At 37.7% G+C, this 14,479-nt stretch overlaps 1 long non-coding RNA gene across 1 annotated transcript in view; it reads right to left on the reverse strand.

Moving 5' to 3' along the window:
• Positions 1-4,471: 4,471 nt before the first annotated feature.
• LOC134728444 (uncharacterized) overlaps positions 4,472-14,479 on the reverse strand; it is a 203,453-nt gene continuing 193,445 nt past the window's right edge. Inside the window, exon 4 of the long non-coding RNA XR_010108844.1 lies at positions 4,472-4,856. This is a non-coding gene — a long non-coding RNA (uncharacterized LOC134728444). The remainder of the gene's footprint in view (positions 4,857-14,479) is intronic.

Consider the following 14,479-nt stretch of genomic DNA (forward strand, 5'->3'; position numbering starts at 1 on the left):
AGGGTTTTTTTACTGAACTTGTTAAAATGACATTGAAATTCATATCAAAACTTAAGGTCCAAGAAAAGCGCTGTAATTGGGGAGAGGAGGATGGGGACAGGTAAGATCAGGGAATATATTGGGAGGACCAACCCTACCAGGATGTATTATATATTGGTTTAGGTATGGGCAAATAAACTACTAGAACATAATAAAGTCCCAGAACAAAACCTACACACATATGAGAACTTTGTATATAACAAAAGTAGCATTAAAAATTAGTGAGAAAGTCCAGACTGATCAATGAACAGTAGTGATACAATTGCTTTTTGTATGAGAAAAAAATTTTGATCCCTCCCTCTTATTATGCATAAAAATTAATTTGGGGAAGATTAGAAACCTAAATGTTAAAAGCAAAACTTTAAAAATGTGCAAGAAATATCAGTTCTTATCAACCTGATCTACTGATTCAATTCTAATCACCCCAAGTTATGTTGTGGATATCAGCAAACCAGTTCTAATGTTTACATGCAAAGCCACAAGAGCCAGAATAGCCAATACAATATTAAAGAAAAACAAAGTGAGAAAACAGACAGACTTGAAGACAGTATAGCTGGGTGCAGTGGCTCATGCCTGTAATCCCAGCACTTTGGGAAGCTGAGGCAGGAGGTTCGCTTGAGCCCAGGAGTTCAAGGCCAGCCTGGGCAACACAGTGAGACCTCATCTCTCCAAAAAAAAAAAATTAGCCAGGTGTGGTGGTGCACACCTGTAGTCACAGCTACTCCGAGGCTGAGACAGGAGGACTGCCTGAGCCCAAGAGATTGAGGCTGCAGTGAGCCATGATCAAGTTACTGCACTCAAGCTTGGGCAACAGAATTAGACCTTGCCTAAAAAAAGAAAAAAAATAGTATATGTTCCAATAATCAAGACAGTGTAGTATTGAAGCCAAGGCGAGTGAATCACTTGGGGTCAGTAGTTTGAGACCAGCCTGGCCAACATGGTGAAACCCTGTTTCTACTAAAAATATAAAAATTAGCTGGGCGTGGTGGCAGGCACCTGTAATCCCAGCTACTCGGGAGGCTGAGGCTGGAGAATCACTTGAACCTGGGAGGCGGAGGTTGCAATGAACCAAGATCACACTACTGCACTTCAGCCTGGGTAATAGAGTGAGACTCTGTCTCAAAACCAAAAAAAAAGACAGTGTAGTACAGTGTAGTATTCTCAAAAGAATAGAGAAATAGATCTATGGAACAAAATAGAGTCCAGAAATAGATCCACACAAATATAGTCAACTAATATTTAATATTTAACAAAGGAAAAAGGCAATTCAAATTTTCAATAAATGGTGCTGGAACAACTGGAGATACACTTGCAAAAAAAAAAAAAAGAAGAAGAAGAAGAATCCAGACACAGATCTTACACCTTTCACAAAAAGTAATTTAAAATGGATCATAGACATAAATATAAAACACAAAACTATACAATTCTTAGAAAGCAACATAACAGAACATCTAGGTGACTCTGGGTTTGGCAGTTACTTTTCAGATGCAGCACCAAAAGCACAACCCATGAAAGAAAACTGTTAAGTTGTACTTCATTAAAATTAAAAACTTTTGCTCTGCAAAAGATAGTTAAGATAATGTAAAGACAAGCCACAGACTGGAAAAAATGTTTGCAAAACATATTCAATAGAAGACTTCTATTCAAACTATACAGAGAACTCCTTAAACTTAACAATAGAAAAACCCAATTTTAAAATGGGCAAATGATCAGAACAGATATCTCATCAAGAAGATATACAGATGGCACAAAAGCATGTGAAAACATATTCAACATCTAAACAATGAGATACCATCACATATCTATTGGAACAGCTGAAATCCAAAACACAACCAGCCAAATGCTATGAAGATGTGAGGAGGAACTATCATCACTGGTAGGATGCAAAATGGTACAGCCACTTTGGAAGACAGTCTGGCAGATTCTTACAGAGTTAAACATAGCCTTACCATACAATCTAGCAATCATGTTCCTTGGTATCTACCCAGATGACTTGAAAACTTACATCCACACAGAAACTTGCACACTAATGTTTCTAGCACCTTTATTCATAACTGTCAAAAATTGGAAGCAACCAAGAAAATAGGTGAATGTACAATAAAAACTGCTACATCCATAAAATGGAACATTATTGAATGATGAAAAGAAATGAAGGACCAAGTCACAAGAAGGGAAGAATGGAGCATAGGAGATTTTTAGGGCAATGAAACTATTCTGTATGATATTATAATGGTGGATACATGACATTATAAATTGGTCAAAACTCACGGAACTATGCAATACAAAGAGTGAACCTTAATATAAACTATGGACTTTAGTTCATATTTGTATTTTTGTCAATCCACATACTGCCTTGCAGTAGTAGCTAATAAATGTAAATGAATAAAAAAGTCAGAAAATATAGGATCAGATCTCTATGATTGCAAGTTAAAGAAGGATTCCTAAACAGACTCATAAAGCACACACTATGAGGGTAAAGGACTGATAAATTTGAAAACATTAAAATTTGAAACCTCATGACCAAAAATACCATGAAGATAAATGACAAGCCATAAAAAGATCAGATATTTGCAATGTGTATGATCAAAAAGTATTTATATTCAGGATACTACTAATAAATAAGAAAGTTAAACCACCCAGTAGAATAACTGGCAAACAAATAGCAGTTTGAAGAAAAGGAAACCCAAATAGCCAATAAACTTTTGAAACTATACCTCCCTAATTGTAATGTCTAATAATTAAGATAATATAAATTAAAATAATGAGATACCATTTCACACCATTAGATTGGAAAAAATTTTGAAGTCTGATAATGCCAAGTGTACATTTCTTGTGGAGAAGTAAATTTATTTGTAAAAACTTTGGAAAACAATTTTGCAGGTTTTTATCAAGTTAAAGGTAGACATCCTTCACCACCCAGCGGTTTCAATTCCAGGTACATGCAAAAATCCCATACCATGTACTTGATAAAGTGTGTACAAGAATGTTCACTGCTGTCTTGCTCCTTGTGTTGCTAAAAACTGGCAGCAACCTAACTGTCCCACAATACGAAAATGATTAGATGGATGGACAGTTAGATCAATAGATCATTAGATGTTAGATAGGAATATATTATAACAGAATAAAGATGGAAAATGGAGCATATGCATCTACTTATGCATCTATTCAGGAGCCAACAGGGACCCTAGAAGTCAAAATTCAAGCAATAGTTCTGGAAACCCAACAGCCCTTCTGGTTAGTTGAGTTCTCTGTGTCTTCTCTCCACCTGTTTTTACCTCTCTTCTGTTTCTGATTGCCTGGTTTTGCTTCCTCATGATTTCTGCCTACTGGCTTCTTTTCACGTGTCTTCCTATTATTTAGATCTTACTAAAAAGTTGTTCCCTGGAGGGGCATTTCCATCCATCACTTCCCTTATCACAACAACCTGTTTTTATTTTTTATATATCATGAAACAATGTGAGTTACCTTGAAATCAATGTATTCACTTTTTTTTTTTCAGCAAAGCAGCAAAAGTTTATTAAGCATAGTAACACCCTCAGAGAGGGGAGAGTGCGCTGACCTCTTTGAAATGAGATCAGCTAAAATCAGTGTATTTTTTATTTACCTTTTTAGTGTCCCTCTTATGTATTAGAATGTTACCGCCAGGAAAGCAGAGCCACAGCTTGTCTATTGCCACATTTCCACTGCCTACAATAGTGCCTAGAACATAAAAGATAATAAATAAATGCTTAAGCCCACCTAAGTAGTTCTGAAACTCTGCCAGTGTCACATAAGAATAGCCCTCAGCCAGGGGCTGTATCCACTTAACTCATTATGCTGAAATCACCTGCCTGATCATTTCCTAGACCACTGGCCAGCCCACTAGTTATCTTTGAGTCTGGAAAAAAATCTTAGCTACAGGTTGTCAGTAAAATATTCCAGCAACTTGCAACACACGTCAAGAGAATATAACATAGCTATGAAGATGTAACATTATTTTGAAGTATCCAACACATTTAATAGTCCCTTTCCCATACTTCACATGGCATTGGGACCCTCCAATACCTGGAATGTCCTGTCTCCTATGTCTGCTTCTTACACCCTCACTCATCCTTCAAAGCTTAACTCTCCAGCAATCTTCTTCATGGAGCTTATCTGGATTTTCCTAGTCCAAATTTACTTCTCCCTTTTATGTATCTGTTAAAACACCTACAAAATTCTGCCTTATGACACCCACATTGTGTATTTAAGTCATAATGATTATACCACATATAAAAGACTAGAAAAGCTGTTTCTGACTTGTTACATAATGAGCATTTGTATGAGGGAATGAAAGGATCACTGAATATAAACCCGGGGGTGCTCTGGTTGTTACATGACAAGGGTCTGAATTCAGACCCCAAGAGAGGGTTCTTGGATCTCATGCAAGAAAGAATTCAGGGCGAGTCTGCAGTGCAAAGTGAAAGGAAGTTTATTAAGAAAGTAAAAGAAAAAAAGAACAGCTACTCCATAGACAGAGCAGCCTGGGGGCTGCAGATTGCCTATTTTTATGGTTATTTCTTGATGATATGCTAAACAAGGGGTGGATTATTCATGCCTCCTCTTTTTAGACCACATAGGGTAACTTCCTGACATTGTCACAGAATTTGTAAACTGTCGTGGTGCTGGTGGGAGTGTAGCAGTGAGGACGACCAGATGTCACTCTCATCACCATTTTGGTTTTGGTGGGTTTAGGCTGGCTCCTTTACTTCAACCTGTTTTAATTAGCCATCCCTCTTGTTTCTTCTAAGCAGCAGCCAGAGATCACTGGTTGGTTTACAGGAATAAGCAGGGTTGGCCTAAATTGCAGAAGCAAAAACAACTGATGAGACTAGAATTTAATAGCAAGCATACCATAGTTATTGAAACATAATCTCTGTCTCCAGTTTCCCATTTTTACTAAAGACAAATTATGGTAAGACCAATTTGCTTTATTAAACTTGGCCTGATTATTTGTATAAACTGCAGCAAGAATCATTATTTACCATATAGGCTTTTTAACTGGCTTTGATAGAACTTTGTTCCATAAGGAATCTCAGATAAGACTTTTTTAGAGCCAAGTCCTGCCATGGGTTTGTACCCTCAATATGTGAGTTGAGTAAATTTCTTTCCTCTTGGGGTCCCAAGAAAACTTGGGCCTTCTGGGCCTAAGAGAAAGTGACATTCTTTACTTACCACAGGTCAGAAACCCTGTACAAGGGACTGTGTAGGCAAGGTATGAGGCCAGTTCCCCAAAGGGCTTTTATTGGCTTTACAAGTCAAGTTTGACTCCTTAAAGGAAAGCACACCATTCCAGTTAAAGCCTTGGTAAAATAACCAATTTCTCCAATTGTGTCCTGTTGCAAAAGAAAACTCATTCTTATTGCACTTATGCAAATAACCACATTGCTATAAGTTCAGAAAGCTCACAAATAGTCTCCAAATTCTAGAGAAATCAGGTAGAGAAACAAATATGCTCCAAATGTTATTCACAGCAGTATAGGTTACTCGATTGCTACAAGCTGTAAATAGCTCAAAAGAAAAGTTTTCTTGACCCTGAAAAACAAAACAAAGGATCAGCAATGTTTTAAGCAAAAAGTCACAAAGATTACTTCTGTTTTTTATTGATTCTGGTTATTTAGTTAACTCCTGTTTTGCTTGATATTCATGAACACTTTAGCTCTCTGACAGTTCTGAAAGGTGTTTCCTCTATTCTAATGTCACAATTTTCAAAGTTATCAGAAACCTGCATTTAAGAATACCTGTTAGAGTTCTATAGCTGATTATAAACCACCATCTAAAGAGGGTTAAAACAAGACAAAAATTGTCTGTGGATGACAAAAACATCTTAGGACAGCTACAGTCAAAACCACGATTGACAAAGAAATTTTGGTTACCTCTGTGGCACACAATGATTTTATGTAAAACAATATAACTACTCATAACATACACTAAGCCATATTAGAATTATAGAAGTTTCCCATAATTTTGGAACATATGCTAATAACACATTTACAGCCCAAAGGAAACCAAACACCATTTCATATTTGATAATGCTTCCTATATAATTTTTATACCAAATAAGCCAAATGTCACTGATTCATTAGTGCATTATTGACTTCAAACCAAATTCTTAATGAAACCTTATCAATAAATGTATTTAATTTTAATCAGTTTGACCATAGGTAAAATTTTCACAAACCTTTTACAACCCTTTACAATTTTTGTTAAAGAGCAGATCATAAGCAGGTTCTTGCTTTAAGAAAAACCTGTTGGGCCAGGCAGAGTGACTCACGCCTGTAATCCCAGCACTTTGGGAGGCTGAGGTGAGTGGATCACCTGAGGTCAGGAGTTTGAGACCAGCCCGACTTACATGATGAAACCCCATCTCTATTAAAAATACAAAAATTAGCTGGACATGGTGGTATGCACCTGTAAACCCAGCTACTTGGGAGGCTGACACAGGAGAATCACTTGAACCCAGGAAGCTGAGGTTGCAGTGAGCCTACATTACACCACTGCACTCCAGCCTGGGCAACAGATCGAGACTCTGCCTCAAAAAAAAAAAAAAAAAAAAAAAAAGGAAACTCTGTTGTGCTTTTATTCCAATGGTTAATTTGCAGAAAAACTGAATAATACCCCTTTTACTTTAGCCAGTGTCCACACAGAATCTTTTTTGCAGGTTAAGTTTTCATAAACCATCAGAATTTCTTTTCTTTCTTAAACAATCCTTTAACACTTTAATGTAGGCAGAAAAAAATCCACCTTCCCATGACTTCTTATACTCTTTCACCAAAAACACATTTTTCTTTCTTTACACACCTTCCATGTAAAATTGTTTCTTTGTAGTTTTAATTATATGTTATAATGTTAACGTTCTGCAATTTCTATTTTTGGTGAAAACTTTGGTAAATCTGAGATTTTAATTATGTATTAAGTGTGGATCCTAGCCTAAGAGACACCAGGCAGAAGTGCATGTAAGAGCTGACTCTCCAGCATAGCTAGGGGGTGTGGCTGATTCTACATGTCTCCAGGCCTTGCCTTACTTAAGCAGGCAAGTTTTACAGTAAGAGTCATGGTGGCATTGTATGAAGCATTTAGAATGCCTAACAACCTTTGAATTGTACATTTCTTGCAAAAATTCCTTTCACAAATCCTTTCATGACTTCCACAGACCATCTGAGACATTCTTGGACTTTCTGACTTGCCCTAAACATCAATAGTCATTTTACTTTAAGACAAGAATTTACCGTACAAGATCCTTTCTCATATAAAATCTCTTTTTTTAATAATCTTCTTTGTATAGCTAGGGGGTATGGCGAATTCCACATGTCCCCAGGCCTTATCTAGAATCTAATGGCTTTAAGATAGATAAATTGAACAATTTTCAAGCAGTTTATGACCTTAAAGCATTTAGTAAATTTAATATCTGACCTGCATAACTAGACCAAATGTCTTTATTTACCAATAATTTTTTAAACTATCTTGGCCAGGCACAGTGGCTCACGCCTGTAATCCCAGCACTTTGGGAGGCCAAGGCGGGTGGATCACGAGGTCTGGAGTTCGAGACCATCCTGGCCAACATGGTGAAACTCCATCTCTACTAAAAATACAAAAAATGAGCTGGGCGTGGTGGCATGCACCTGTAGTCCCAGCTACTTGGGAGGCTGAGGCAGGAGAATCACTTGAACCCAGGAGGCGGAGGTTGCAGTGAGCCCAGATTGCACCACTGCACTCCAGCCTGGTGACAGAGCGAGACTCCATCTTAAAAAAAAAAAAAAAAAAACAATCTTTAGTTCCCAAAGATTACTTAAGTCACATGACTAAAACTCATTATACTTTTTTACTTTTCTAATAAAATATTAAACTCTTATTATTTTTAAACTAATTAAAGCTGTTTCATATGTAAATATCAAACACATAACACATATAAACACATAGACAGACAGAAGATAAAGGATCATCCCCTAGGCCAGGAATTGAACCCTGAACCCAGGCCACCATTGTGAAAAGAGAAAGCATGGCCACATGGTTACAAGGTCAAGTTCCCAAGGGCATAACTGACCAGAGAGAAACTTTATCCAGTTTAAACACACACACACACAGAGGGAGAAGCTAGAAATCTGATTGGTAAGAAATTCTTATCCTTTGGCTGGCCTGCCAGGCTTTCTGGATTCCCTTTCCCTGAGCAGCCCTAGTGACCCAGCTGGCTGTACACAGCCGTAGGGGCCAAGCCACAACACAAAGGAAAATTATCTTTTTCTGTTCTGGCCAGAGCAAAATACATGTGACAAAACATAGACATTAGCCACTCTGCTTAACACCCACTATTAAATTCGAAAGGCTTAAACTTGCCCCTGGTTGGGCCTCGTCATGAGGTTAATCCAACCTCTGACCAGGAGTTTCAACATGTGGTCTCTGGGCAAGATGGTCACCCTGAATAATAGAGAAGATAAGAAAGAGAAAGGAGAGAAAGAAAAGCATTGCCTGTGGCAGGGTGGGGAAGGCAAAATTATCAGGGAGGCCAGAGAAAACTCATCCATTGCATCGACACTGAAAAGTTCAAGTGGCTGCTGCCGGTCAAGCAGGGATCTTTTCCAGCAATCCTATCAGTTTTCAAGTTTCGCCTTTTAGGGACGAAAATGCTCCACATGTCACACAATCCTCTACATGCCTAATCCTATCACCCACAGGCCTCAAAGAAGAGTGCAAGGCAGATTAATCCAAAGAGAACAGCAGTTAACAACCCATAGTGCCAAACCTGTTCTTAGCCAAGAGGGATTTTATCAAGAGGGGCTTCTAAACCCCTAAATCTTAGAAGGCCTCTAATCCCCTTCTAAGTCGGGCCTCTAACCCAATGCCAGTCAAGCATCCTTGCCTTTTATGAAGAGGGGCCTCTAACCTACTCTGTCTTAGGAGAGACTCTAACTGCCCCAAGTTGGGCCTTGAACAAGCCCATTCTTTATCTGGGTACCCCACCACTTACCCAAAATCATCCAATCAGTGCTGCAGTCTATTTCCTTTGGGTTGGGGGGGTGTTTAGTAATGTCCCTTCAAGATTCACCAGAAATATTCTACAGGACCCCAACACTTACCCAAAGGTAGCTGTTGGGTCAGGGATTCTGTACTATAGTCCCTCCTGTGGTCACCAGAAATATGTTACAGGACAGGAGTCTGGATTCAGGCCCCAAAAGAGGGTTCTTGGATCTTATGCAAGAAAGAATTCAGAGTGAGTCTGCAGTGTAAAGTGAAAGCAAGTTTATTAAGAAAGTAAAGGAATTAAAGAACAGCTACTCCATAGACAGAGCAGCCCCAAGGGCTGCTGGTTGCCCATTTTTATGGTTATTTCTTGATGATATGCTAAACAAAGGGTGGATTATTCATGCCTGCCTTTTTTAGACCATATAGGGTAACATCCTGATGTTGCCATGGCATTTGTAAACCGCTATGGTGCTGATGGGAGGGTGGCAGTGAGGAAGACCAGAGGTCACTCTCATCACCATTTTGGTTTTGGTGGGTTTAGGCTGGCTCCTTTACTGCAACCTGTTTGTCAGCAAGGTCTTTATGATCTGTATTTTGTGCCGACCTCCTATTTCATCCTGTGACTTAGAATGCCTTAACCATCTGGGAATGTAGCCCAGCAGGTTTCAGCCTCATTTTACCTAGCTCCTATTCAAGATGGAGTTACTCTGGTTCACATGCCTCTCACATGGTCATAAATGTTTTAATTATAATGGGATTAGATTTAGTTACCAGAGTGTTGCGGGAAGTCAGGGACCCCAAATGGAGGGACCAGCTGGAGCTGCAGCAGAGGAACATAAATTGTGAAGATTTCATTTTAATATGGACATTTATCAGTTCCCAAATAATACTTTTATAATTTCTTATGCCTGTCTTTAATCTCTTAATCCTGTTATCTTCATAAGCCGAGGATGTATGTTACCTCAGGACCACTGTGATAATTGTATTAACTGTACAAATTGATTGTACAACATGTGTGTTTGAATAATATGAAATCAGTGCACCTTGAAAAAGAACAGAATAACAGCAATTTTTAGGGAACAAGGGAAGACAACCATAAGGTCTGACTGCCTGTGGGGTTGGACAAAAAGAGCCATATTTTTCTTCTTGCAGAGAGCCTATAAACAGAAGTGCAAGTAAGACAGATATCGCTAAATTATTTTCCTAGCAAGGAATATTAATACCCTGGGAAAGGAATGCCTTCCTTGGGGGAGGTCTATAAATGGCCGCTCTGGGAATGTCTGTCTTGTGCAGTTGAGATAAGGACTGAGATACGCCCTGGTCTCCTGCAGAACCCTCAGGCTTACTAGGGTGGGGAAAAACGTGGCCCTGGTAAATTTGTGGTCAGGCTGGTTCTCTGCTCTCGAACCCTGTTTTCTGTTGTTTAAGATGTTTATCAAGACAATATATGCACCGCTGAACATAGACCCTTATCAGTAGTTCTGCTTTTGCCCTTTGCCTTGAGATCTTTGTTGGACCCTTATCAGTAGTTCTGCTTATGCCTTTTGTCCTGTTCCCTCAAAAGCGTATGATCTTTGTTAGACCCTTATTAGTAGTTCTGCTTTTTGTCCTTTGAAGCATGTGACCTTTGTACCTACTCCCTGTTCTTACACCCCCTCCCTTTTTGAAACCCTTAATAAAAATTTGCTGGTTTGAGGCTCAGGTGGGCATCACGGTCCTACTGATATGTGATGTCACTCCTGGTGGCCCAGCTGCAAAATTCCTCTCTTTATACTGTCTCTATTTCTCAGCCGGCTGACACTTACGGAAAATAGAAAGAACATACATTGAAATATTGGGGGCAGGTTCCCCCAATACAGAGTAACAACATAAAGAATTTGCAGAAGAAAATATTCTGTGAAACAAGATCATGTAGGCAAGTCTAACAGCTAGATCATCCACCAAATTGCAGACGTGTTTAAAATGAAATCACTCTCGCACACCTCATGGAAAATCAGTTAATTCATGTCATTGTAGAGTGAACTGAATATTAAGGAATTGAAAACATCTGTGATACCAGACTTCAAGGACATGCAAGCTCTGCCCTACCCCCCATGAAAACAAGGGAAAAAGAAGGCTGCTAAGGGCTGAAATTTTTAGAGATGCTACGTCGAAATGAGGCTGCCACTATTCCGCACTTTTCAAATTTAAGATAGACTAAGGGATCTGGTCATCTATAAAACTGCTGCAGCAACCACATTAATCGTCTAAGAAAGGCTTACTACTTATATGTGTGCTCAGTTGTAGCACCTAATATTTAACTCTGTACAACCTGCCTCTTGGTTCTTGTTCTATCTTGTCTCTTTTTGTATTTCTAGAATCAGAAATTATAAATTATAGAGTTATAAACTATAACTCTATTTCATACATAAGATTATCTCGAGAGCTGGAATTCTATCATTTTCCCCTTTATATCCTTAGCAGTCTTAAGACTGTGTTTACATATTGTAAATTACAACTGTGGGTTTAATTGAACAAAGAAACATACCAAACTGTCCCGAATTTTCATCATCTAAAATATATAAGAAGAAAAATTGTAGACATCATTATATGAGTAATGAAAGAGGATGTACCTTACAAATGTTAGATCACATCTTTAAGCTATAAATTGTGAGGTCAGCACAGGAATAAAGAGCTCAATACAAAAAGAAAGATTCAAGGATATATGGGTATGTAGTATGCAAAAAAGGCAATATTTTAACTCAGTAGGGGAAAGTTATTAAAAAATAATATTGAGGCTGGGCACAGTGGCTCGCATCTGTAATCCAAACACTTTGAAAGGCTGAGCAAGGGAGGATCACTTGAGCCCAGGAGTTTGAGACCAGCCTGGGCAACAGAGTAAGACCCCGTCTCTACAAAAAATAGATAAATAAATTAGCTGAATGTGGCCGTGGTGCAAACCTAGAGTCCCAGCTACACAGGAGGCTGAGCTGGGAGGATTGCTTGAACCCAGGAGGTTGAAGCTGCAGTGAGCCAGCACCATGCCAGTCTGGGTGAGAGAGCAAGACCCTTTTTTAAAATAATAATGATAATGATAGATTACTTTTCACAGATTTTGGTAAAGTTGGTTTAGTAATCAATGTTATTTAAGTTGTAGTAATAAAAAATTCACAAGTGCTGATAAATACTTCATCATAATTATATAAATATCAAATATATGCATATGTATTTGCATATACAAATGCAAACATATATAGTATTCTAAATATATATTTATACATGTTTACATATTATACATACGTAATATATATGTGCATATATATATTATATTATGTATGTATATAATATATAAATATGTGCATATATAAATGTAGGCATTTATATTATAAATATATATTTATGTATATAACAAATATACATGTATCTCAGTAACAAATACATCACTCTAAAGATGAAAAAATAGATACTTAGCTTGCTTAAATCCTGGAGGTTTCTTAATCCATTTTTCCCCAGGGCTTAGGTGATGATTGGCATTTAGTAGCCACTTAATAATTAATTGTTGAATGATAAAACAGGTGACAGACTAAATATGTTCTGCATTATGGTTTAAAATTTTTTTTCAGACTCTACACTGAATTGAATAATCAGCCTTTATTGTTTTACTGCCATTCCAACTTTCCCCCAAATGAATGTAATTACCAATTCCTAAGTTAAACTTTTAATATCGTTATACCTATTTGGTTCTTCATAAGGAATATTTAAACAAATATTTTGATATTTTGAAGAAAGGATTTCAGAACAGTTATGTGTACCCACAAACTACAAAAGGCTAATGCTTACTACTTGTGTGACTGCAGTATATGAAAGACACACAAGAATCATTTTCTCCCCCTTCAGATTCTACTTGGCTTTGCTCCAAAGGATGCAATGGTTTTAAGACTTTCTTCCTCTTTAGAGATGTGGTGAAGGGGATTAAAAGGATGAGCTTTGTAGTTAGACAGTCCTGCTGTCAAATTTGAGCAACTTATTTCATCTCTTTTAACCTCAGTTTCCTCATCTCTGTTGTTATCACGGCAAAACCGTTGCAAAATAGTGATAACAACAGCGATGCAGAGAAGATTTAAATAAATGATTGTCAAGTCTTTGAAATAATGCCTGGTGCTAGTAAGGGCTCAGATATGTTTTGGCCAATATTATTAAATATGTATCTGGATTAAATAAAATGGTACATAATAGCTATTATTGCATGAGTTATGTTATTATTAATAAATAGTAGAAGGAGGTAAAAGACATTCTTAACTTAATCCAGGGAAATTGTTCCAATGTTTAAACCTTAGTTAGTTCAGAACCCAGAACTTCAAAATCTAGAACTGAGTTAAAACTTTGGGGTCTGCCTAATCCAATGATGTTTTTCTTTTCTTTCCTTGGGGTAAGTTTATCAGAGGCTAGAGGGGAATATGCTGGGGAAAAAGTAAAGAGAATATCAAGGACCTACTTTCTCTGGTCCTTTGTTATCTACTAAGTCTGCTCATGTTACTCTCCTTTTTTTCCCATTGTATATTTTAAAGCTGCTATGAGTAACACGATCTGGAAAGACAGCGCTAGCAAGGAATGAGGAGTGATACAGTGACTGGAGGCTAAGAGATAATGTCTGCAAGTCACCTAAAACCATTGCAGACACAGGGAGATTGATGGATTTGGAGGACTTCTGGTTGTGAAGACTCTGACGATTGCTAAAGAGTTAAGTGAAATACTAGCGTGGTTTTTTTGTGTGTGCTTTTTGTTTGTTTGTTTGTTTGTTTATAAAAACAGGCAGAATGTAGCCCTATTAATTGTTAACTGGCAAGATAAACCAGGATGCCAGTAACCACTAGACGACAGATTGTCAAGAAATCCAGTAATAACCATCCACAAGAGTTTAAAGTACAGTGAGGCAAAATCCTGATGGCTTTAAAAGAATAAAGCCTGCTGTACCAATTAATAAACTTTTATGATAGTGTTAGACCATTAGTGATAATGAGGAAACATTGGATTTAATATATTTGAACTGTGGTAAGATGTGATTCTTTCTTTTTGTCAACACGTTAAAACCATATGCTCTAGAATCCAGTATTATAAATTAGAAAATTGACTGGAAATCTATCCAACTGGTTCACAGTGCTATTGCTGCTGAAATTTACTAAATAGACCTTAAATGTGTCTATTTAAGGATCAGTCCAAGGGATTTTTAATATACTTATAGGAGACAAGGATGAGACATTTTACAAAAAAAACAGTAGGAGTTTCTACCCACTCATACACCTCTGAGTCAGTGCTTAGAAACAGTTAATTGCCAAACTGGGGTACACCTTCTTGACCCAAAACCGTATGTCTGAAACAAATATGTAAGAGGTGTCCAAACACAGACCTTCAGATGGAAAAAATAAAAAGGAAGGTGGGGAAGGGGAAGAGGCAGTGTGGTAGAAAAACCTAAATAATATAA

This window comes from Pan paniscus, chromosome 10 (genome assembly GCF_029289425.2).
Source record: "Pan paniscus chromosome 10, NHGRI_mPanPan1-v2.0_pri, whole genome shotgun sequence".
NCBI classification, from domain to species: Eukaryota; Metazoa; Chordata; class Mammalia; order Primates; family Hominidae; genus Pan; species Pan paniscus.